Genomic DNA, 24,984 nt, shown 5'->3' on the forward strand with positions numbered 1-24,984 from the left:
CTTCTGACCACATCAGAAGTCTTCTTTTCTTCCTTTCCCACAATCCACAAATACTGAGTGCTAGCGTCACCACTTGACAGCAAAGAAAAAACTATGTTCTAAATGAAAAGTCCACATTCCTAGAGAATTAGTGAAGAATTTCCATTAAACACTAAACCCTACTCATTCAAGCAAGTAGGCAACAAAACTGCTATAGCAGTTTCAAACCCCACAGTAGGAACTGACTTTTTGATTCAGGTGTTTACAATAGAACTATGTAAAAATGTTCACTCTTCTTAGCTGCAGTCTACTTCCCGGTCAGCATCTCATCACATCAAATTGTACATGCAAATAATTTTCAATCTGCTCCCCACCTGGGGGGTGCAGTGGATAATTGCTCTTCACTACTTTTTCTACACCCAGAATTCCCCAAGCTACAGAGTGTGTCTGTCACACATAAAACTGCAAAAGTTATTTTATTAAGAAGAGAGCAATAAATCACTTTTGGAAGCTGACCAAGTTCTTCCTGCAATGGAGAAATGTTTTTCTTCTCAGAACGGAGCTGCAGTTTAAAGTCTGGCAAGGTTTGATCTGCAGCACTGGTATCAAACAGTATTCTGATCCACTGAGCTAACTAGGATAATTCCAAGAGGTTGGAATTACCATCCTTAATAACCTGTGCTGTTGGAGCTGACAACTTTATAAGGGGTTTTTTGCCTCTTCCCTAAGAGACATCCTCTTATGATGTGCTTAATTTTAAACAACTTAGTCCGTCTGACTTCCATGGGACCCTCTGACTATTAAAGTTAAGCAACTACTGCTTGTGGGCTTTGATCAAATCCAGGTTATATTGCAATATGATACAGTCACATATCACAGTGTCTACAGATAGCTAAAGCAGTGCTATTTTAGGGTTTAAATGCTGGAAACATATACATTTGGGATTTGCTAGGATGGTTGAGTTTATCCTGATAATTTCATTCATTTAAAGGAGCTTACTTGCTTTAAATGTACTGGTTAATCAACCAAGGAAAACTTATTTTTAAACTTTGAGTCTGTCCACTTATAGTTGCTTTTATTTACAAGAATCTTTGCATCTCTTTTGCAATGGTCTTGTATATATATCCTTGCTTGGTCCATATTGCTACTCAGCTATGACATGAAACAGAACTCATTGGCATCCTACATATCATTTCAGGTAAATGGAATGAGTAATAGCATCCAATGATGAGCTCTTCTATAAACAGCTGGGGTTAATCTCTAGATTGATGCCTCTCATTCTTGTGGGAGACTTCAATCTTCCTGATATCTGCTGAAAGTACAATAGAGCAGAAAGGAAGCAGTCTAGGACGTTCCTGGAGTGCGTGGAAGACAATTTCCTTGCACAGCTGGTGAATGAACCAATAAGGGAAGGTACCCTCCTGGACCTGCTGTTTGTGAACAGAGAAGGCCTTGTGGGGGATGTGGCAGTAGGTGGACACCTAGGACAAAGCGATCATGAGATGATAGGGTTTTCTGTTCTAGGTGAAGTGAAGAGGGTGGTTAGCAGGACAGTAGCATTAAATTTCCAGAAGGCAGACTTCAAACTCTTCAGAAGGCTGGTTGGCAAAGTCTCATGGGAGACAGTACTTAAGGGCAAGGGAGCCCAGGAGGGCTGGGAGCTCTTCAAAAAGGAAATCCTAGCAGCTCAGGAGAAGCCATCCCCATGTTCTGGAAAAATAGCCAGCAGGGGAAAAACCCAGCTTGGTTGAACAGAGAGATCTTGAGTGATATCAAGAAGAAGAGAAACGTTGATGGGCTCTGGAAGAGGGGACAGGCCTCTTGGATGGACTACAGGAGGGAAGTGAGATTGTGTAGAGAAAAAATCAGAAGGGCTAAGGCTCAGCTAGAAATCAGATTGGCGAAGTCTGTGAAAGATAACAAAAAGTCTTTCTATAAATATATAAATAATAAAAGGCGGACTAGGGAGACCATACAGTCCCTATTGGACGCAGAAGGAACAACAGTGACAGGGGATGAGGAAAAGGCTGAGGTACTTAATGCCTTCTTTGCCTCAGTCTTTAATTGTAAAGAAAGTTGTTCCATCAGTGTACAAACCCAGGAGCTAGAGGAGCAAAATGATCCCATGATCCAAGAGGAGGTGGTCAGAGCCTTGCTAGCCCTTCTAGACACCCACAAGTCTATGGGGCCAGATGGGATTCATCCAAGGGTATTGAAGGAGCTGGCGGATGTGCTGGCCAAACCCCTTTCCATCATCTTCCAACAGTCCTGGAAGACTGGGGAAGTCCCACTGGACCGGAGGCTGGCTGATGTTGTGCCCATCTACAAGAACGGTCGCAGGGAGGATCCAGAAAACTACAGGCCTGTCAGTCTGACCTCAGTGCCAGGGAAAGTCATGGAGCAGGTGATCTTGAGTGCTATCATGAAGCACATGCAAGAGAACCGGGTGATCAGGCCCAGTCAACATGGGTTCACAAAAGGCAGGTCTTGCCAAACTAACCTGATCGCCTTCTATGACAAAGCAACTCGGCTGCTGGATGAGGGAAAGGCGGTGATGTATCTTCCTGGACTTCAGTAAAGCCTTTGACACAGTTTCTCACAGCATTCTGCTTGGGAAACTGTCAGCCTCTGGCCTGGACAGGCGCACACTCTCCTGGGTGGAAAACTGGTTGGATGGCCGGGCCCAGAGAGTGGTGGGAAATGGTGTGAAATCCAGCTGGAGGCCAGTGACAAGTGGGGTTCCCCAGGGCTCAGTACTGGGTCCAGCCCTGTTCAATGTCTTTATCAATGACCTGGATGAAGGCATTGAGTGCACCCTTAGCAAGTTTGCAGACAACACTAATCTGGATGGAAGTGTCGATCTACTGGAGGGTAGGGAAGTTCTGCAAAGGGATCTGAACAGGCTGGACTGCTGGGCAGAGTCCAATGGCATGAGGTTTAACAAGGCCAAATGCCGGGTCCTGCACTTGGGGCACAACAACCCTATGCAGCTACAGACTAGGAGAAGTCTGTCTAGAAAGCTGCCTGGAGGAGAGGGACCTGGGGGTGTTGGTTGACAGCGACTGAACATGAGCCAGCAGTGGTCCAGGTGGCCAAGAAGGCCAATGGCATCCTGGCTTGTATCAGAAACAGTGTGACCAGCAGGTCCAGGGAGGTTATTCTCCCTCTGTACTCGGCACTGGTGAGACTGCTCCTTGAATCCTGTGTTCAGTTCTGGGCCCCTCACCACAAGAAAGATGTTGAGGCTCTGGAGCGAGTCCAGAGAAGAGCAACAAAGCTGGTGAGGGGGCTGGAGAACAGGCCTTATGAGGAGCGGCTGAGAGAGCTGGGGCTGTTTAGCCTGGAGAAGAGGAGGCTGAGGGGAGACCTCATTGCTCTCTACAACTACCTGAAAGGAGGTTGTAGAGAGGAGGGTGATGGCCTCTTCTCCCAAGTGACGGGGAACAGGACAAGAGGGAATGGCCTCAAGCTCCGCCAGGGGAGGTTTAGGGTGGACATTAGGAATAAATTTTTCACAGAAAGGGTCATTGGGCACTGGAACAGGCTGCCCAGGGAGGTGGTTGATTCACCTTTCCTGGAGGTGTTTAAGGTGGACGAGGTGCTAAGGGGCATGGTTTAGTGTTTGATAGGAATGGTTGGACTCGATGATCCGGTGGGTCTCTTCCAACCTGGTTTTTCTATGATTCTATGATTCAATAACTATCAATTAATAATATAAATTAATGTTGTGTAGTCACCTTAAAAAGACACCTAGGGAAAAGAAATAGGGAAACACTTTTTCAGAGATATTCCAGAATCTAGGAACCTAGCTGCATCTTCAATGTTTTCAGGGGTGTTGTTTGTTTGTTGAGGGGGTGTTTTGTATTTAATAGCTGTGAAGATCTAAGAGCTTGATTATTGTAGTAGAATTGCAGCATAAATATAGCAAATTTTGTAATAAATCAACTGACTAAAACTCTCAGAATCAATATAACAACAAAACAAGAATAAAGCTCACCAAAAAAGTGAAACAGAAATCAATACAAATCCTATTGGGCTAAACCAATCCCTCAACAACTCTGAAAAAAATATAAAGCCAGACTAACCCAGCTGTTGCAGAGTGAATGTAAAACATACAAATTTACCCAAGTATAGGAATACATGAGTCACCCTTGTCTTACAAATAGCATTGTTTGGGACTAATTCTGTTTGGAAGACTATAAAAATTAAGAAAACCTTTGTTTTTAGTGGATTTCCTTTGACATTCTCAAACCAGGGAAGAGTAGTCTTTAAAGTAAGGAGTAAAAGAGAACAAAATGTAATGCCATGTTTAATAAATATGTTAAAGCCCAGCACATTGCCATATTGCCTTGAACATACCTGGTAAGGATTGAGCTTTGCCAAGTGTCAAGTCCTAAATCCTTCTTGGCCTGATGAATTCCTGTTTTATCTCAGGCTTCCACATTGACACCTCAGCCACTTTCCTCTACTGTGACCACATACTCAAAACACAGCTGAGCAGCCTGATGCTTTTACCATCAAATCACAGCTCCCAGCCATGCTTTGGAAAAGACACTTCCCAACAGCAGCCTAATACAAACAGATTATTGAAAAGAAAATCCAAGATCCCATTGAGGTAATCTAACAGAAAAATAATGAAGGCAGGTCATGGACCTGAGAAGGCTTGGGAAAAATCACTGAACTTTTAAAAATTTACCAGCCAGGGTGAATAAGGAATGACCACAAAGGCCCAAAAGAGAAGATCTGTTTAACAATGAATCTACAAGATTGTAAGTTTATGAAACAGCTTTAATGATTTTGGATGTAGAGAAAAGACCAGCTAAGCTCAGGTGTCAAAGAAACTGGGAGAAACGCTGAGCAAAAGTCATGGACAGAGGCCATGCCAAGGAGCAGAAATCCCAAGAACCTCAACAGCCAACAAGCCAGCAGACAGAACACAAACCACAGTGAAGATATGTCTTAAATGTGTAAAACAAATGCTGCCCACCTAGATACGCTTTAAGCTTATGTTATTTTCTTACTGAGCCAATTCAAAGGCTACCAAGAAAACCACTACAATATCTGACCACAGAACAAAATTACTCAGCTAATGCAGCAGTACTCACATAAATTATCTCTAATTGGTTAATATAAATAGGATTGAATTGGTGGTAGTGCCAAAATAACGTTATAAAATGAAGAATAGCAAGAAAAAATAGGAAGTCACACTAAGAAAAGTATCTGTAACTGAATGACAGACCAAGTCAATGGCAAAAAAATCATACATATGACATGGTCCAACTATTCCTATCTACCACTAAAACATGCCCCTGAGCACCTCATCTATCCGTTTTTTAAATATCTCCAGGGATGGTGACTCAACCACCTCCCTGGGCAGCCTCTGCCAGTGCCCAGTGACCCTTTCTGCAATGATTTTTTTCCTGATATCCAGTCTGAACCTCCCCTGGCACAGCTTGAGACCATTCCCCCTTGTCCTAAATGAAGAGCTCTATGTGGGTATCTGTGCATCTGTCTACATTCACTTGAAGATTTTCTGCTCTAATTGATACCGTAGCATCCAGTCAGAGTAGATTTGGATGAAACAATTGTTATCTCTATTGTCAAGCTGGCCCAAGTTTGAACCCCTACTACCTCAGTACACTGGCAACACGTAGAGTGAGCCAACTGGTTTACCACAGTTGTCTTCAGTTTGATAGCAGTTTGGAACATGAGGAAGGGTTTTAGCACTGTCTGAGGTGAAGTAATAGACAGGAACCAGTCCTGGTGCTTTCAGTATGGGTTATTTCCATGGAAAAGATAAGAGGTTTAGTAGATATGCTGCAGATACTTAATATCATATTAAAAGGAGCATTAGATCTTAATTGGTACTGATTAAGTTCCCTTAAACAAAGTCCCCAAACATATAAGTGCATAAAGATAATTCAGATAAACGTAAACTAAATAGTGAATGTTATATTGTGTACAATAAACAGAAAAGAAGACAATTCAAGTTGTCTGATATCAGAATTTTACATCCCTTGGATTTGTCATACTAAAGTTCCTATGTTCCTTTTGGTCTTTATTATAAAATATGGATAATCGGGCTATAATTCCAAGTGCAGGGATTTGGAAAGGGATGTTTCAGTGCCATCTAGTGGCTTTTTAGTACTAATAAAAAATGTTTCCTCTCTGATGACAATTTTTACTTTATAATCAGAAAACACCTTTGCCTACTGCTGTATGCTGAATTGTTCCTCAACTTTCATGCATAATATTGCTGGACACTTTACCTTTAAAATACTTCTGTTGCCTCTGTTCAAGGATATACTGATTCTGTGCAAAAATAGAATCAATATCATGCAGTGTGGGAATACATCAAACTGTATTACGTACAAGGAGGAGGCGTCATACTGTGAGGCCAAGACCAATAATCCAGCAAGGAAAAACCCATCATTCAGAAAGAACTCAGCTTCTGTTTAAAGACTCGAAGAGGGGAGATGCATCAGAGCTGTTCTGCTGACAGACCGGCATGCCAAGCTTTGTCTGATTGAGAGTTTAATGTATTGGCTCTAGCTTCAAGTCCTTGGTTTTTCTCATTCTTTCTTCTCTGAGATTAACAACCCTTTTAACACATGGTATATTCTTTTTGTGTTAGCACTTCCATGCTGCAATCAATTTAACATTCAAACTCTTTTTTTATAAGCTTAACAAATCACATTCTTTCTGTCCTTCACAGGAAGGCAGTTTTTCAACACCCAGATAATCTTTGGGACTTTCTTCCTACACTTCTCCCTTCCTTGTGCTGTTAGTAACACTAACACCTGACTTGCAAGCAATAGTCATGTGCAGACTTTATCAATGCTTACATAAACAGAAAATTGCCTTCCTACTTCTCCACATGGCCTTCCCAAATGGATTTGCAAATTCTTGTTAATTTTTTTACCTTGCCCATCACCTTAGAAGTCCGTGTTGGCCCAGTTGTTCAAGACAATTTATAAACACTTTGCAAAGCTGCTTCTTTCAAGGGTGCTGTCCTTCTCTCTGTACTTGCAACTGATTTTCTTTAGATGCACAACCCTGCACGTGACAGTACCTTATTGCACAGGTTCTGCTTACCAGACTACTTGTGTTACTTGGAGTGGCTGCAGGCATCATTCCCTATCAGGCTGTCAACCTCTGTGTCATCTGCATATTTCACCAGCAGTGATTTTATATTTAAATCCAGGTTATGCAAAAAAACCCCAAACATCACTTTTGTTTGAGCATTCTTCTTTGGGACACAATTGTAAACAGCCTCTCTGGATGATTATTCCTCTATTTCATTATTTTTCAAAACCACTAATTTCAGATTTTCATTTATTCATTATGAGCTGGGTGTGCTACAGTGCCAGGTATTTTAAATGACCAGGACTATACTGTGCGAGCTTATTTTCTTCACCAGTGAAAGCGTATGATAGCTACACTATACGATTACATCTGTAATCTCTCAGACAGTTGTCAGAACCAAAACCAGGCTGACTCATATTAATTGTATTCCTATCATTAAACTCTTTATCACTGAAATCCTTTGCCCTTTCCCACTATTTCACCCAGAAATCACATCAGGTTACCAGGCCATTTAGCTACACATCCTTTCCAAATACTCATCAGCTCTTCACAGCTCTCCTGCTTCTGCAATTTCCCCAGCACTTAAAAATTCATTTCAAAAAGTGGTTAGTGTGTGTGAAGTGCTTCAGCTAAAGGTACTTTCTTTAGGGACTTTCAAGTGAAAATGATCCAGACTTGATTGTTTTTAAATCCTTTTCCCTAGCAGATGCCCTACTTCTTCCTTACTTATCTGTCAGGAGTGTGTTAGGGTGCTTCTTTCCAAACATAGACCAGAAACAGAACATTAGAATCATAGAATGGTTTGAGTTGGAAGGAATCTCAAAGATCATCCAATTCCACCCCCTCAGCCCCCCTGCCATTAAAGCTCCTTGCCCTTTCTGCACCATTCTAAATAGCTGTAACATTAATTATCCCTACAGCGTCCATTATCAGCGTGGGAGCCTGCCCAGAATGTTAAAGAAAATTCCCCTGGGGCTGTACAACCGTCAGCCATAACCTTTCCCTCTTCCACAGCTGCTGACATGACTCTACAGCCACACCTGCTTGTCATCTAAACGTGACAGCCCCAAAAAACCCAGTGACAACACATTATAGATAAAACCATTGCTGGTGTGATGGTCAAACTGTAACACCATATTCAATGTTGCCCTTCAAAAAGTCTCCTCTCTCAGAAAATGTCCATATAGCTCATGGCTATGGACTTGCAATACTTCATCTTGGAATTGTGAAATAAACTCATTTGCTTTCTGTCTCTACATGAACACTTTCAAATCTTACTGAAGCCCATGACACTATCCACCAACCACAACTTTGGATCTCTAAGTCTGTACCCCAAGCTTTAACCACATAGCTTCTCATGCAAGGAAAATCCCCTAGCCAAAATCACATTGGAATTCTGAATTTGTCAAACTTCTTACTGATTTACTTCTTTGTATGGAGTTTGACCCCTCCTGTCTCTTTAGACCTGACTCTTTAAAACGAAGGAGAGACAGAAAAACGAGAAGCTTTGGAACAATTCTTGCTCGTTGAAACCCAAGTGCATGTAGTTCTTTCAGAATTTAACTGGCCCAAAATCAGAATTGCAACTAATTTGGTTGTTTTATTTCTTAATATGAAATAAGTATACCACCTTATTTTCGAGAAAGGGCAAATACAGGTAGTATGGGAGAAAGTTCTGCTGCGTACTAAGTTATCTGTGTGTATATTTTCCTTATTGATACAAAATTGAAATACGGCTGGGGAATAAAACATAAGAATAGAAAGCTTCAACTGGCTAACTTCTGTTTTAAAAGAAAAAGATTATAATATCCACATCTGACTCTGAAAAAAGTCATTAATAGAAACAAAATGATAACTCTAAACTAAAATAACACCCAAGCACTTTGTAAAGGGACGATGCTTTTACGTATATTAATTTTTTTCCATTATACTAAGGACCAACATTTTAGGTTTTAGGAATTTTATTCAAATAACCCCTGTATCTTGGGAGGATGTTTATGGGACATCCCCTTTTTAAAAAATGGGGTGTTTCGTGGGAGAACTAGAATGGCACCTAAGTAACAGCTACACACCAGGAATCAGCAATGTCAACTGTTTAATCCGTACTGTTCTTTGTTCAGATCAGAATGCTAATGCCTATGAACTCAGAGATTTTCTGGGGGTTTACATACCACAGCACATGAGAGCAAGGCAATCTCCTCTCCTTTTCCAAATCACATTTCAGATATTAACAGGGTGCTCGTACAAACCAGACACTGTTCCTCTCTATAAACTCACAGCTGCATAATTCAGCAGGAGTGTAGGTGTGTCTTATTGTGCTAGGGGAATGCTTACTGTCTTGGAATGACAACCTGCATGTGAGGGAACAGGCAGATAGAGCTTGGAAGTCAGGGTACTCTTTACAGAGGGGGTAGAGGTAGCAGAACAATCATCTTCTGTTTCTTTTTCTTACATTAATATACAGTTATTACTACAGCCATTAAGTGCATCAGCTAGATTAATTATTCAGAGGAAATTATTAATAATAAAGGCACCACACGGTGTGTTGCTGTTGCATTGAAACATGAATTGCACTAGGTGCTAGCATGAACTTGCACCTCATGAGAAGATGGTCTGCGATTAACAGTAATAGTGTTATACTCACTAAAAAAATCTGCAGTGCTTTTTCCTTTAACTTTAAATACTTTACCTAGGAGAAGCTACTAAGCTGAGCATAACAGGCAATACCAAAAAGTGGAGAGGTTTTTTTTCAGAAATTAAATTAAAAAAAAAGAAATACAACTCAACATTTTCTCATATTCATACCAGTACACTGTAATGCATAGGATGTATTTTAATGTTTCCTAAATACTTCTAATTTAAATACACAAGGAGACCAAAACACAAATGGGTCCTAATCCTTTTTTTCCCAGTCCTTTAATCCTTCTTTTCAGTCTTTCAAAATGATTTTTTTTCATTATGAGTCTTCTTAGTTTGCTCGCTTATTTTAGGGATCTTTTCTTTTTCTGCTTGTTTGACTTCTCTGCCTATACCCTCAGCACCAGAATTATTCTAGGCATCTTTCAGACACTCATGATAACAGACTTTTCAAACTTGTCCACTAGAGAGCATCATCACCAAGTTCATAAGAAAACATTGAATCTTCAAAATCTCTGTGATGAACAAAATGGCTCAGATCTACCTCTCTAACGGTGGCTCAGTGCCAACACCTCATTGCAGCATTTCTGATTGAGGTTCTGATACTTTAAAGCAGTTCCCTCAATGCCACCCAACACTTAATTCGAATGCCCCACTGCAACTCAATGCAATTTGCATATAGGTAAGCACAGACATAATCCCCACACAAGACCTATCACCTATAAATTTAGAGCATTCCTGTTTATTTATGGCACCTGGAAGTGAAGTGGTGCCTCATGGCACAGACAGATGACATGGCATTACAGAGGAGCTAAAAACTCGCATTTAGTTACAAGCCAGAAGCGCAATTGCAGGATGAAGGGAGGGCAAGCGGTGCTCCTGTAGTGAGGCTACAGAGCTACCTTGAGAAGAGTCAAGTGCATCCTTGTGATACTCACGCATGAACCGAAGCAGAGGGGTGTTTCACAGGTCATGTGTAGGAAGGGGAGAGGTGATAAGCACAGGCACTGAGCTCAAGTCCTAGGACTAGGAGCAGCTTAGTAGGAGGACAAGCACTGCAGGAGAGGTAAACAAACAAACCAAGGCTGGCTTTATCAGTTCTGCAGTGACTGCAGCAGCTCAAAGAGCTGAAAAGTTGTGAAATTAAGTAGAGAAAGACTTCTGTTAATTTGCTTCCCTTAGGTAACCAGCTGTAAGGAAAAGTCATTAAAGAAAACAAACCCCTGCAGACTCACAGGAGGGTATTTATGAGCATCAGCTGTTATCCATCTCTCTGTCACACTCACAAATGTAAACCATACTCTGGCTCCTGGCTGTGACTATGCAAGAACCAGTGAAAATAAAAGCCATCCAAGCAGTATATTCTTACTAATTTTATCAAATGAAATAGTACAAATAAAAATAATAATAATATCACTGTAGTGTGGAAGTTCCTTTTCAAGTTTACAGGGTAACTACCTCAACTGATTAGTGAAAATCCTTTCAACACATTTGTCTCCAATATATCTACAATTATTTAAAACAAATGGCTCATACTAATGCCTCTCAGAAAATACACAGGCAAATACGATTTAAGCAATCAGACATATTTGAATATCATAATCCTCTGGGTCTGTTTTATCCCTGTTGAACTGAATGCACATCAATAGAGCTTTTCACATGCTTTGAGGAGTCAGATAAAGTAAACTGTAAGTCTCTACCTGATAGAAGATACTAGTGAATGTGAACTCCATTGAGCAGCACCATTTTGTTTTCAAACAGGATTGGATTCACCATCAGAAAGCAAGTTATCGGGCAGTTTCTCACTGTCATTTCTGCAAGGAAATAAAGGCATTGTAGTTTTATTATTCAGTCGTGGTGCACAGGAAAGTGTAGTTCATCTAGTTTAAGTCTTAATTCCAATCTTAAAAAATTCAATCATCGCCAACTTTTTGTATGTGAGAACACAGGCATAAACTAGAATAAATTTCACAAAAGAAATGTCATGAAACAATAAATATGAAGGGATAAACATACCAGACAAGCTGTCATCTCTGGTTCCTTTAAATCCTTCCAAGAAACACCATAGCATAGTTTAACCTAGAAAATCCCATTAACTCTTGATAGCTAGTGGGTTAGGCAGTAATCACTGCCATCAACTGTCTCCTACTTTGCTTGGTTCATCACTGGCAGTCTCTGCTTCCTCCACCCTGTCTGTTTATTTCTGCTCTCAGCTACATCAGGACCAAGATCTTTCCCTTTCATGCAGCACTAGACTCCAGATGCTGCTGTGATGCAAGTAACTGATGATAAGGATGATGGAAGTGACACAACTAAATGGAGTTAAATGTGCATACAAAATTGCCTTAATTTCCATGACCCTCTGTACTAACTTCTGAGCTTTATTCATCTGCATAAAATATGTACAGGTGGTTCTTGATGTGTCCCTAGTAATAAAATGCTTGCTCTGTGGAGGTGTTTCTGCAACTGTGATCATACTTATTAGCTTCATAGGAAACTCCAAGCACATTTCAAGAACCAAACCATCAAGTTCAATTCACAGGAGTGTCTTGCTCTGATTAATACATGACAATTATATTTTATTATCATGTCTAAATCCTCATTAAGTATTTCAGTACTTCAGGCCCTTAGATAATGGTTTGAAATTAATATCTGATAATAAAAACTACTTGCAAATTATTTTTAAGTAGACATTTTAAAGTATATCCCCTTTAGGAAGCTAGTGAATTGATCTTTAAATGCCAGTATTAATAAAATGACATCAGTCCCAGCATCTCTGAGACTCTGAACTCCATAGGGTTTCATCATGTCTCAGGGTGGACCTTTGAGATAATGCAAATTCCAGAGGTGAGAATTGCTGATTTAGTCACTCTTGCTCTAATTTAGGAAGATTAGCTGCAAGTATCTTGACATGGTGAGACTTGTGCAGGGTCTGACATTTTGCACTGCTGCTTCAAGCAAAGCTTCCTAGGAACATTAGTGATGTGAATTAGTAATAAAAGTAGAGTGTATTCCCAGTGCTATCATCTTATATGCTTAATTTATCCTTCCCCAAAACATCATTTGGCAAAAGCATCGCTTTCAACCATCAAATGCCCACTTATCTCAGCACAAGAAATCAGGAAGCCAAGTTTACAATACGCGAAAGAAAGCCTGTTTTCTAGTTGTCTATTGATCTACTACACAATCTAAAAAGGAACCGGAAAAGTTATGTTCCTAGTAATTTACTTTCAATTTTACTGATAAAATGCCTGCCTATATCAGTCTAATGGGATTATCCAATGAGGCAAGCTAATAATTAATGCACTATTTAGAGGCTACGCAATTTTAAGGCAATAATGAATTAGTGGCGCTGCTCAACAATGCAGTGAAAGCTGATTATTTTTCCTTAGGTTGAAAGATTGGAGCGGTCTGGGATACAACTCTCTTCGCAGCTGACTGCGGTATGAAGACAAGTGGTGCACATTGGGTCTCCCCTCTGTATATAAAGAGAGCATTGCCAGCACGCAAACCACAGCCCAAGAACCAGAAAGTATTCCTTCCTGGGGCTGCTAATCTAGATGAATTATCGTATACAATTGGAGATCACAGTGTCTTTGCAAACAAACCAAAACTATGGGGAGAGATGATGGTATTCACACATCAACCTAGCTACTTTTGGAAGAACACCTCTATTCAGGGAGTCCTCTAACGAAATGAGACCCTGATTCTGTTCAGAAAATAATCATTTTTTGAGGCATACTATCCTTCTTTATCAATTCTCTAAATGTATATATTGGTTCACTTTGAGGCATACCAACATTTATAGCACAGACAGGAAGAACTCACGTGGAGTATTGTGTCCAGTTCTGGAATCCTCAGAAGGAGATGGAACTGCTGGAATGGGTCCAGAGGAGGGCACAAAGATGATCAAAGGGATGTAACATCTCTGCCATGAGGACAGGGTGAGAGAGTTGGGGTTGTTCCGCCTGGGGAAGAGAGGGGTCTGGGGAAACCTTGTAACGGCCTTCCAGTAGCTGAAGGGACTACAGGAAAGCTGGAGAAGGACTGTTTACAAAGGCATGGAATGATAGGATGAGGGTGAATGGCTAAAAATTGGAGAGGCGAAGGTTTAGACTAGACATTAGGAAGAAATTGCTCACAATGGGAGTGGTGAGCCACTGGCACAGGTTGCCCTGGGAAGCTGTGGCTGCCCCATCCCTGGAGGTGTTCAAGGCAAGGTTGGATGAGGCTTTTAGCAGCATGATCCAGTGGGAGGTGCCCTTGCCCATCACAGGGGAGTTGGAATTGGATGGGCTTCAAGGTCCCTTCCAACCCAAATCATTCTGTGATTCTGTGAACTCAGAGCTTGTTCCCTCTGCCATTTCAGTAGCCTAGGCTGTAACTCCTTGGCACGTCACTGTTCTGGAGTTGATCATTGTTAGCACTTTTTTATGGGTAGAACATGATGAATGTTTAATTAATGAAAGACATCAATGTATCTTACAATGGAATACCAAACATGCCATGAGTGCTTTAGTTGTTGGGAACTGCAGTCTTGCATGTGCTTCTCAGGCTGGGAGGGCTGCAATCATTTTGCATTGGGTCCCGGAAGTCCCTGTAATCAGCATTTACATAATGGAGAGAAGGATTGTGTAAATCTTGAAAACACATACCTAACACACTCTATCTACATATTCTGTAGTTGTCTGAAGACAATTATCATTTTATCCCTTGAGTGACTTAATTCCAATGGCATTTGAAATTCTGCCCAGTAAATATCCCATTCGTGTATCGTATAGACGCACACAAACAGAATACAGTAAACGTTACAAGGAACACAGGTACATAGTGCATAAGAAATAATAAGTTAGATAATTAAATTACTGAAGTTTGTAAAGTATTACTTAGGGACATGAAAAAAGTTTCAGTGATGAAATCCTATTGGGAAGAACAACCCAGCAGAAAAAAAACTATAAACACAAACCCAAGAACTCGTGAAGTGTCATTTCCAGTATAGTTAAGATTTCATGCCAGTGAATGCACTTCCAGTTATCATTAATTATATTTAATATAGCTGATGTACTTTTTGACTTATCGTACTTATTGATATATTAATGTAAGAAACAGAAACAGAAGATGATTGTTCTGCTACCTCTACCCCATCTGTAAAGAGTACCCTGACTTCCAAGCTCTGTCTGCCTTTTCCCTCACGTGCAGGTTGTCATTCCAAGACAGTAAGCATTCCCCTAGCACAATAAGACACACCTACACTCCTGCTGAATTATGCAGCTGTGAGTTTATAGAGAGGAACAGTGTCTGGTTTGTACGAGCACCCTGTTAATATCTGAAATGTGATTTGGAAAAGGAGAGGAGATTGCCCTGCTCTCATGTGCTGTGGTATGTAAACCCCCAGAAAATCTCTGAGTTCATAGGCATTAGCATTCTGATCTGAACAAAGAACAGTACGGATTAAACAGTTGACATTGCTAATTCCTGGTGTGTAGCTGTTACTTAGGTGCCATTCTAGTTCTCCCACGAAACAGCCCATTTTTTGAAAAGGGGGATGTCCCATAAACATCCTCCCAAGATACAGGGGTTATTTGAATAAAATTCCTAAAAACCCCAAATGTAATGGTGGTGCTTTGTATAATTCATACTAAGGAACAGAAAAAAAAACTTGTCCCTCTACAAAGCCTTGGATGTTTTTAGCATCAGAATCCTCACTTTGTTTCTATTGATGACTTATTTCAGAGTCAAAAGTGGGTAACAGCTCTGATGCTACTCCCGTCTTGATCTTCAAACTGAAGCTTAGTTCTTTCCAGAAGATGTGTTTTTCCTTGCTAGGTCTTGTTCTCCCAATATGATTCTTCCATCTTGTATATAAAATATTATAGCATAGCCCCTCACTGCATGATAATTATTCTATTTTTCCACAGAATCAGTAAATTCTTGAACAAAGGCAATAGAAGTGTTTTAAAGGTAGTGTCCAGCATTATTATGCATGAAAGTTCAGGAACAATTCAGCACACAGAAGTAGCCAAAGGTGTTATCTGATTACAATTATAAAGTGTAAATCGTAATCTGAGAGGGAACTTTTTTTTTATTAAAAAAAATACTAAATAAATAATACTAAATACTAAATAATACTAAATAATACTAAATACTAAAAAACCACTAGATGTCACTGAAACATCCTTTTCCAAATCCCTGCACTTGGAATTATAGCCTGATTGTCCCGTCAATATGGGCTGGGGGATGAAGGGTTTGAGACCAGCCCTACAGAGAAGGACTTGGGGGTGCTGGTGGATGAAAAGTTTGACATGAGACAGCAGTGTGCACTCAAAGCCCAGAAGGCCAAACCATATTTTGGGCTGTGCCCAAAGAAGTGTGGCCAGCAAGGTGAGGGAGGAGATTCTCCTGCTCTACTTGGCTGTGGTGAGACCACACCTGGAGTCCTGTGTTCATTTCTGGAGTCCTCAGCACAGGAAGGACATGAACAAGTGTGAGTGAGTTTAGAGGAGGTCACAAAGATGATCTGAGAGCTCAAGCACCTCCCATACAAGGACAGTCTGAGACAGCTGGGGTCGTTCACCCTGGAGAAGAGAAAGTTCCAGGGAGACCTTACAGCAGCTTCCAGTATTGAATGGAGGCTTATAAGAAAGATGGGGACAAACTGTTTAGCAGGGAGTGTTGTGATAGGATAAGGGGTAATGGTTTTAAGCTTCAAGTGGGTAGATTTAAACTGGATATAAGGGAGAAATATTTTACAATCTGGGTGGTAAAGCACTGGAATAATTTGCCCATAGAGGTGGTACATGCCCCATCCCTGGAAAGACTCAAGTCAGGTTGGATGTGGCTCTGAGGAACCTGATCCAGTTGAAGATGTCCCTGCTCTTTCAGGGGCATTGGACTAGATGACCTTTAGAGATATCTTCCAACCCAAACCATGCTATGATTCCATGATGTTGTGATTTTACAATTCTATAATGAAGTGCTATATTAAAAAGGTTAAAAAGCCCTCTAAATTTCTCATTGCCTTCATTTTGTGTTATAAGCTGCAAATTAAAAAAAGAAACAGTATTGGCTTACTCCATCTGGTAAATTTTATATTTAATAGCAAAGAGAATTATTATTTTAAGAAGTGACAGCAGCTAGATGAAGTCCATGAAAAACAATCCCTTTGAAGTGTGTTTTCCACACCAGCAGGAAGACTTTCAGAGAAACAAAAGGGCTGGTTTTCTCAGAAGCCATGAAACTGCCAGTGATGAGGTTGGCCTTTTATTTCTTTGCCAAATGCTCCATATTCTGGCGCCAAGCTCTGATGTTAGTGAAATCCCTGGGCTCAGGTCTCCAGCAGTTGGACGTGACAGAGCAGGAGTCTGGAGACTCTTACTTTTTATCACATCTGATGCAGGCTCTGACTGCTGTTCATATCACCAGGAGCCACAAGGACTTTGAAAACCACTGGCTTCCAAATTTGAGTTGCCTGGCTGACAGTGTGTTCTCATCCCAGATGAGAGCTCGAGGCTCCCCTTTGCCTGCATACAGAGCCAATCTCTCCCATCTATGTTGCCTCTGAAGAGTAGACTGCATTAATGCTGCAAGCCTGGCCCACTAACCCCAGCAGTGAAACATTGCAGCTGAGCAAGGTAATGCAGTTTGTCCCACTGCTGACACTGGCACCGACAGGCTGGCAAACGCTGCGGTAATGTTCTAAGTCACCAGGGCTTATCATGCTTGTAGCTCAGGCATCATTTGGCTCTCGCCTTATATGCCTCTTGATGATTCTAGCTTTGATCATTAGATGGTTTACATTAATCTCCACCAACTTAAACTGTAGGCTGGCTGGTAGTAACAGCAAGCAGTTAATGATTGTTTAAAATGTTTACATACATTGTGTATGACTAACATTGCAAATGACTAGAATAATCAGTGCCGCCTCTTTTGCATATACCAGCAGCGCTCAAGTCAGTTCGTGGTTACCGTGTCCATAGCAGAGTCTCAGCATCCTCTCTCCTGGAGAGGAGACATCATTGTACACATGCACAGTGCAGAGCACATCTAATGTTCTCCAGTACATCAGGGAAGCAAGAACCTACTCTGTATTCACAGACTGTACACTTCATCTGTAACATGCTCAGTCAAGAGACTGAGAAGGACTAATAGTCTAGAAGGCCTTAATTGCCACCGGAATATTTTATCCTTCTGTCACATAGTTGTTAAAATGCAGTTTAGAAAGATGACTAAATAGCCACTTCTTTTCATAAGAAAAGAAATGTTAAATAATCCCCGAACAGGCATAGCTCCATGAAAACCCAAGGCCTGCATACTGGAATCATCTGCAAGTGATCACAGAATGAGAATCATTAAGGTTGGAAAAGACCTCTAAGATTATCCAGTTCAACCATCAGCCCAACACCACCATGTCTACTAAACCATGTTCGAAAGTGTCATATCTACATGTTTTTTTAATGCCTTCAGGGATGGTGACTCCACCATTTCCCATGGCAGCCTGTTCCAATGCTTCACCACTCTTTTGGAACAGAAATGTTTCCTAATATCCAATCCAAACCTCCCCTGGCACAACTTGAGGCCATTTCTTCTCATCCTCTTACTTGTTATGGGGAGAAGAGATTGGCACCCACTTCTCTACAACCTCTTTCAGGCATTTATGGAGAGCAACGAGGTCTCCCTCAGCCTCATCTTCTCTAGATAGAACAACCCCAGTTTCCTCAGCTGCTACTCATAAGACTTGTTCTCTAGAGCCTTCACCAGCTTTGTTGCCCTTCTCTTGACACGTTCCAGCAGCAATGTCTTTCTTGTACTGAGGGGCCGTGATGTGTCCACAAACCACCCAACTGGTTTTCAGAAGCATGAAGCCCACGCAAAAAATCAGTTCTAAATCTTTTCACTCTCCATTTCTTCAACCTTAGCATTTAGTGTCTACCCAGAAATAGATCACTGAAATATGACTGAAATCTGCCAACCATTTCAGATATTTCTATACACCTCAAATAGAAACCACATAGATATACCCCCTGAAATAGATATTGCAATGTGGGTGTCTACCCTTGCTTATTGAAAACAATGGCAATAACTTCGGCTGATTAAAGAGGCTGGGTTGGACTCACATTATGAAACACTCCAGTTACACTTAATTGGTTCTAATCAGTGTGGTAATGTCTTTATATGTTGCATGCTGTGCTTATTGCAACATCCCGCTCCCACATTCCTTGGGCTCAAAATGACTTTGTGTCTCACAACCCTGCCTTGTAACTCTCATTTGGGGTAGCCCTATAAGAAGTTTTCTCTGCTCATCATGACTGTTTTCTTCACAGTTTTCAAAAAACCCTGAGTTTTTCTAACTCAGTTGTTCTGAAGTCAGATTGAATATGATACTGGCTTGCAAAAGAAATGGATGCCATTCTGTATCTTACTCATTACTTCATTTACAGAAAGATGTTCTAAATCAGTTACTTTTCTCCACAGTCCACCCTGTATTGGATGGCCCCTCTCAGATGAGCATTGAGAGACCTTAGCAAACAGCACAGGGCAGATGTAGTGCTTCTACTGAAACCTAATTTACTTCCAATAGCGGCTCACAACTTATTAAAATTCTCATAACATTCTCAATGTACACAAAAAACCCCAAACTGACTGAAGAAACAGCAGTATTCAAAAGGAAAATAAAGAAGATTTCCTGTTTACAGGCAGTCTTGTGTCACAAGCAACTCTGATAAAAGGCTACTCCCTGTGTACTTCATCCCTTTGGAGAGGGAGTGGCAATAGCACCAAGCAGCCCTCAGGGACCAGCTCTGTACTGCTCCTCCTTCTGTCAGCCCCTTCATCATCCAGCCCCGATCATCGTCTGCCTTAGGTACACAGCTCCAAATTCTAACCTTCTCTCCCAATAAGGCACGAATCAGGAACAAACACAAACCTGCAGTGCAGGCTGCAAGCATAGAGAATACGGCAAAAAAGACACGTGGTTTTATTAAACCTGTACAGGTTTTGCTACACCACAAGTAGTTACAGACCTAAAGATAGAGACACAAACATAATAGCACCTTAATGTAAACCTCCAGTACTCAAATGAAGGGAAGCTGATGTTACTCGTTTAATATCAAATGTCTTCTTTAATTTCAGACAGAAGCAGAAACAAAGAATAAGAAATATAGCGCTGCTTTAATTAACACAATTAAAAACTCGGATGTGTAAAATCAAAGGCCTGGAGATAGACATTCTAGCCCACCTGTTCATGTAATCTTTAAACCATGTAACAAAATTATTCTTGATCAATTACAATTAATTTAGCACAGTCTCCCACAGGGCTGTAGAAAACAACTATGATTAGAATCTTCATTCCATGCTTTCCCAATAATCTGTGAAATCCATTTTATATGGTATTTAACTGTCTTTTCTTAAAATAATTTCTAACTTTTCAAAAGTACAAACCCAAAAATTTCATGCTAAATGTCTGAGGATGGGAAGAAAGAAATGACAATTGTTTAAGGAAAAGTCCAAAGATCTAATTTTTTTAAAAATTTTTTTTCTACTATAATTAACAAATTTATATCCTGAAATTCAGATCAACACACACAGTGTCCATAGGCTGGAGCACCTCCCGTACGGAGACAGGCTGAGGGAGCTGGGGTTGTTCAGCCTGGAGAAGAGAAGGCTCCAAGGAGATCTTATAGCAACCTTCCAGTACCTGAAGGGTCTACAAGAAAGCTGAGGAGAAACTGTTCACAAAGGCTTGTAGTGAGAGGACTAGGGGCAATAGCTATGAACTGGAGAGGGGCAGATTTAGACTAGACATAGGGAGGAATTTCTTCACCATGAGAGTGGGGAAGCACTAGCACAGGTTGCCCAGGGAAGTTGTAGATGCCCCATCCCTGGAGGTGTTCAAGGCCAGGTTGGATGGGGCTTGCACAGCCTGACCTAGTGGGAGGTGTCCCTGCCCATGGCAAGGGGTGTTGGAACTCATGATCTTTAAGGTCCCTTCCAAAGCATTCTATGATCCTATGATTCAAATACCTTGCTGGGGGAGATTTAAAATTTTCTATTTACATCACATACTTCTGTTTCCTATTTTCTACTTTTCAATTCCATGCTGTCCTCAGAACATGCATCAAGCACAAGACTGTTTTATCACAGAAATGATGAAAAGCTGCCTTGCTTGTAATTCTGTTTGACACAAACCAAGACATAACTGAAGGAACAAATTTCAGATTTTGCCTGGTGTAAATAAATCTGACTGTTGAATCCAGTAAGTGACTCTGACCCACTCTATCTCTTTCAAATATGCAGCCTAGACATACAATCTGCAAGTAGCTGCTGCAGAGACAAGCACAATCCATTACAAATCAGATGGTTATTAGCAATTGCACCATTATTATTCTGTGAAAATAGCATACATGCCGTCAAGCTTGAAAGCTTGAGGTCACTAGCTCTGAATTCTTTTCTTTAAACTGTTCCAATGAGAGAGAGTTCTTAGCCAACAGAAGCTCTCTGCAAATATGATTTTTCCCCCTTTTTTTTCCAACCTAAACTTGATGTTCCTGATTTTTGCCAAATGAAAGGAAAACAGTACTTGGGCTGATAGAGCGTGCTTATTTCTGCTCTCTTACATGAACAGGATATGAATCTCCAGTTTTCTAGGTGCTCTAAACTGACACTGAACTAAATACCTTTATAGCACACTAGTGGGATGTTTCAGCCCTACTCAGATCTGCGAGATATCTCCAGGCCAGAGCAGGCTAGACAGCATTTCTTGATTTAGACAGTAGAAGGCCAGGCAAAGCTCAGGGGAGTGTTTCCTGCAGTTTTCCTTGTGAAGTTTAATCATTTGTCATGCATCATCTCAGGAGTGCAAGTAAGTGTTATAATTAACGAAGACAGAAGACTAGTAAACAGAGAGGTGAGCAGTGAAAAAGGAAAATTCTTATTGCTATGAGGAGAGCAGATAGGAACCAACGCTCTTAAACAAAAACTTCACTCCACTTACCAGGATAAAACGTAGTTAGGAGCATTACAGATCAAATCGCGTGATAGCTCCATGCTTACCTCAAGAACTACAAAAAAAAAAGCGGCCTTCCATGGGAGGTCTGAATAAGTCATGCAACAGTTGTTAGTTTAAATGGTATTAAACTACAAAGCAAGTAGAACTTAACATTTGGTTCTCACTCTCCAACTAAGAAGTATTTTATTCTATGAGTGATACCACTGGGATTGGCATGAATAAAAGTATTAGAAGATGGATCATAATGAAAGAACAACAGATTAAAAGAATAATAGTCCCTTCATATCTATCTCAGCAGCCAAATGGACTGGAAATGCAAAGAACAGAAAAACACTTGCTGCTATTTAAGGTTTTTCATTCAGAAGTATTACTTCCTTAGGGAGGGCCCTACAGCTGATGTTTTGGAAAGGGTGACCTTTACATTACTGTTACCATTTATAATAAGCATAGTTCATAGACTACCAAAAACTCAGTTACTCATCCCACAACCTGCAGAGCTAGAGAGGTAAGTGCCTGCCCTGAATGTTTGCTCTGCAGGTTAAGACATGACAAGTGAGTGCAATTATAATCAAGTGACAAAAATATTAAAAAATAGCATAAACAGCCCTGCAGAAAAACACTTGAATGAATATTCCCTATGAGTCTTATTTTTGTAATCATAATATATTATATGCAGCGTACCTCATCATGTACATTCCTCTCTTACAGATGTTGCTATAGCCTTTAGGAGGGACTTCGCAAAACTATTTTTGAGCTGCAGAAAGAATTTCTTCCACCTTTGGCCATTTCATCCCTCAAGATAACACGCATTTATTGCAAAACTTTGGGACAGAAGGAATTTTCCTTATTGGTTTGGGAATGTAGACTAATGTCTAATCTATTCCAGCCAAAAGGAATAAGCAGTCATTTTCCCACCTCCTCTGGCACATAAGAGAAAACCAGAAGTGACCCTGGAAAAGAGATGGGGGCGGTGAACATGGTCTATAAAATTAAAGGGATCACAGAGAAGGTAAATACAAAATTACTTGTTCATTTTCTTTCACATTAGTAACAGGGGAATGAAATGAAGGTGGCAATTGCACACCCTGAGACAAGCAAAAGGAGGTGATTCTTCTTGCAGTTGCATAATCACAATGTACACTACAGGATGCTGGCTGTGCTGGAAGTGTGCATGAGTTCAAGGACAGCTTGGACAAGGTCATGGAAGAGGAAGTCTCAAGAAAGTCTCAAGAACTTCTAGGGCATGGAGAGTCAGCACTTCATGGCTTGCTACTTCTTGCATGGGTCCCAGGTAATTCTGAAGTAGTTAACCACATTGAAGTGAGAAGTTTTTTAGCAGCTGACACAGAAGTGCTGACACCTAACAATGCTGCTGAGTTACAAGCTTTCCTGGTATTAGTAAACTGGCATAGAAAACTCATTTCACGCTTGTCTGCTGGAGTAAATCCTCTGCCTAATTTTTTACAAATATGATGATACCTTGCTCTCTCAATAACCTTGTCTTAAAACTTGGAGGACAGCTGTGATGACTCACTGACTGCTGAAAGGCAGCGTGAACATCACTAAATAATCATTTCATGTGTTCTGAGAAAAGGCTAGAGAAGTTAAGCTCCAGTTGATGCTCAATTCAAACTGGAATGATGATTTATAAGAATTGGATATTACACATTTGCATCTACAATGGGAGACAATGATGCTGTCACCATATGTAAAATCAAAAGCCCTTAAATGTCTTAAATAATATTAACTTGGCAAAGTCAATGAATCTCGTGAGCGATCTGAAATCCCCATCACCAGACTGCTGTTAAGTCCCTGTTGCACCAGAGGATTGAGGTGTGGTTTGCTTCCAGAAAGGCTTTTTTAATGTAACAGGTAATTCTGATTTCTTGAGGTCCCCAGAGAGCATATGCTCAAAATTTTCTCTATAGGTAAAATATATTAATTCAAATTAACAAAAATAATTTACTGACTCAACTAGGTTTATTTAGAAGTTTGAGTTAACTAGTGATCTGCTTCTGCACTAAACTCTCATTCCGAAATGTGAAGAAACTATGAGAATAGAATGAAGTGATGTTTTGGTCCAATATTATTTATAACAGAATAAAATCAGACGCAGGAAATGTAGATTAATTTTCTGTAGGACCCTTAAATTCTAGTGAATCAGCCTCTCTGAGTTTGTCTGTAAACGCTTAGACATATAAAAAATCAAGCATCCACTCCTTTTGGATCTGTATCACAGATCTGAGCACCTGTAACTAGCTCTGAATGCAGTTTTGGCCCAGATGATCTAGGAGAACATGGAAGCAGATTTTTTTTTGAGTGTTTCTTTTAAGCATTTTTTCCAAACACTTGGTCAAGATTTTTATTTGCTGAATTCTATTGGTGACTACTTAGCTGACTAATTTACACCTGAACAATAGTTTTTAATTATGTGAGCAAACAAGAAATTAAATGAATTTTAATATGAATAATTAAACTCTTTAAGGACCAACTTAGTCCTGAAAAAATGAAAACAAACCCAAGCTCCCTGAGCTGCACACTAACTTTCCTTCTTAATCTTTTGCTAGGGTTCAGGAGCACAGAGATGGAGGATGGCTATAAACTGGAGAAGGGGCAGATTTAGACTAGACATAAGAAGGAATTTCTTCCCAATGAGAGTGGTGAGGCCATGGCACAGGTTGCCCGGGGAAGCTGTGGCTGCCCCATCCCTGGAGGTGTTCAAGGCCAGGTTGGATGGGGCTTGGGCATCCTGATGCAGTGGGAGGTCCCCTGTCCATGTCAAGGGGGTGGAACTGGGTGATCTTAAAGGTCCCTTCCAACCCAAACTATTTTATGATTCTATGATTCTATGATCTATTTGCTTCTACAATCTGTATCTGAAGCAATTAACCTTTTGAGAATATCTGAGCAAAAAAATAAAGCCTGGAAATGTTTTTTGTACCAAGCACCCTTAAAAACCACTTTAACCCAGTTTGCCATTCTGTACACTAGGTACGAGATAAGTCATCAGTCAATGGAAAGGTTTAGACTATAAGGGAGTCTCCCCTTTTCTGGCTTAGGAGGTGCCAGTGGTGACCCAACGTATTTAAAGGGTTTAACATTAAAATGTTGAGTTGCGAGTTTCTCATTTGTGTCTACATACAGGAACAAAGATTTCTAGGAAAGCCTGATCAGAAATGTTAACGCAACAGTATAACAACACAGTACTACATGAAAAGACATCATTGTCAAAACACCAAAACTGAAATGACTGCAATTAATATTATTTAATTATGAAG

The 24,984-nt window shown here is 40.5% G+C and overlaps 1 long non-coding RNA gene across 1 annotated transcript in view; it reads right to left on the reverse strand.

Moving 5' to 3' along the window:
- Window positions 1-24,984, reverse strand: part of LOC138724073 (uncharacterized) — a 99,008-nt gene that overhangs the window by 17,213 nt on the left and 56,811 nt on the right. The gene's annotated exons all lie outside the window — the stretch shown is intronic.

The sequence above is a fragment of the Phaenicophaeus curvirostris genome, chromosome 9 (assembly GCF_032191515.1).
Source record: "Phaenicophaeus curvirostris isolate KB17595 chromosome 9, BPBGC_Pcur_1.0, whole genome shotgun sequence".
Taxonomy (NCBI): domain Eukaryota; kingdom Metazoa; phylum Chordata; class Aves; order Cuculiformes; family Cuculidae; genus Phaenicophaeus; species Phaenicophaeus curvirostris.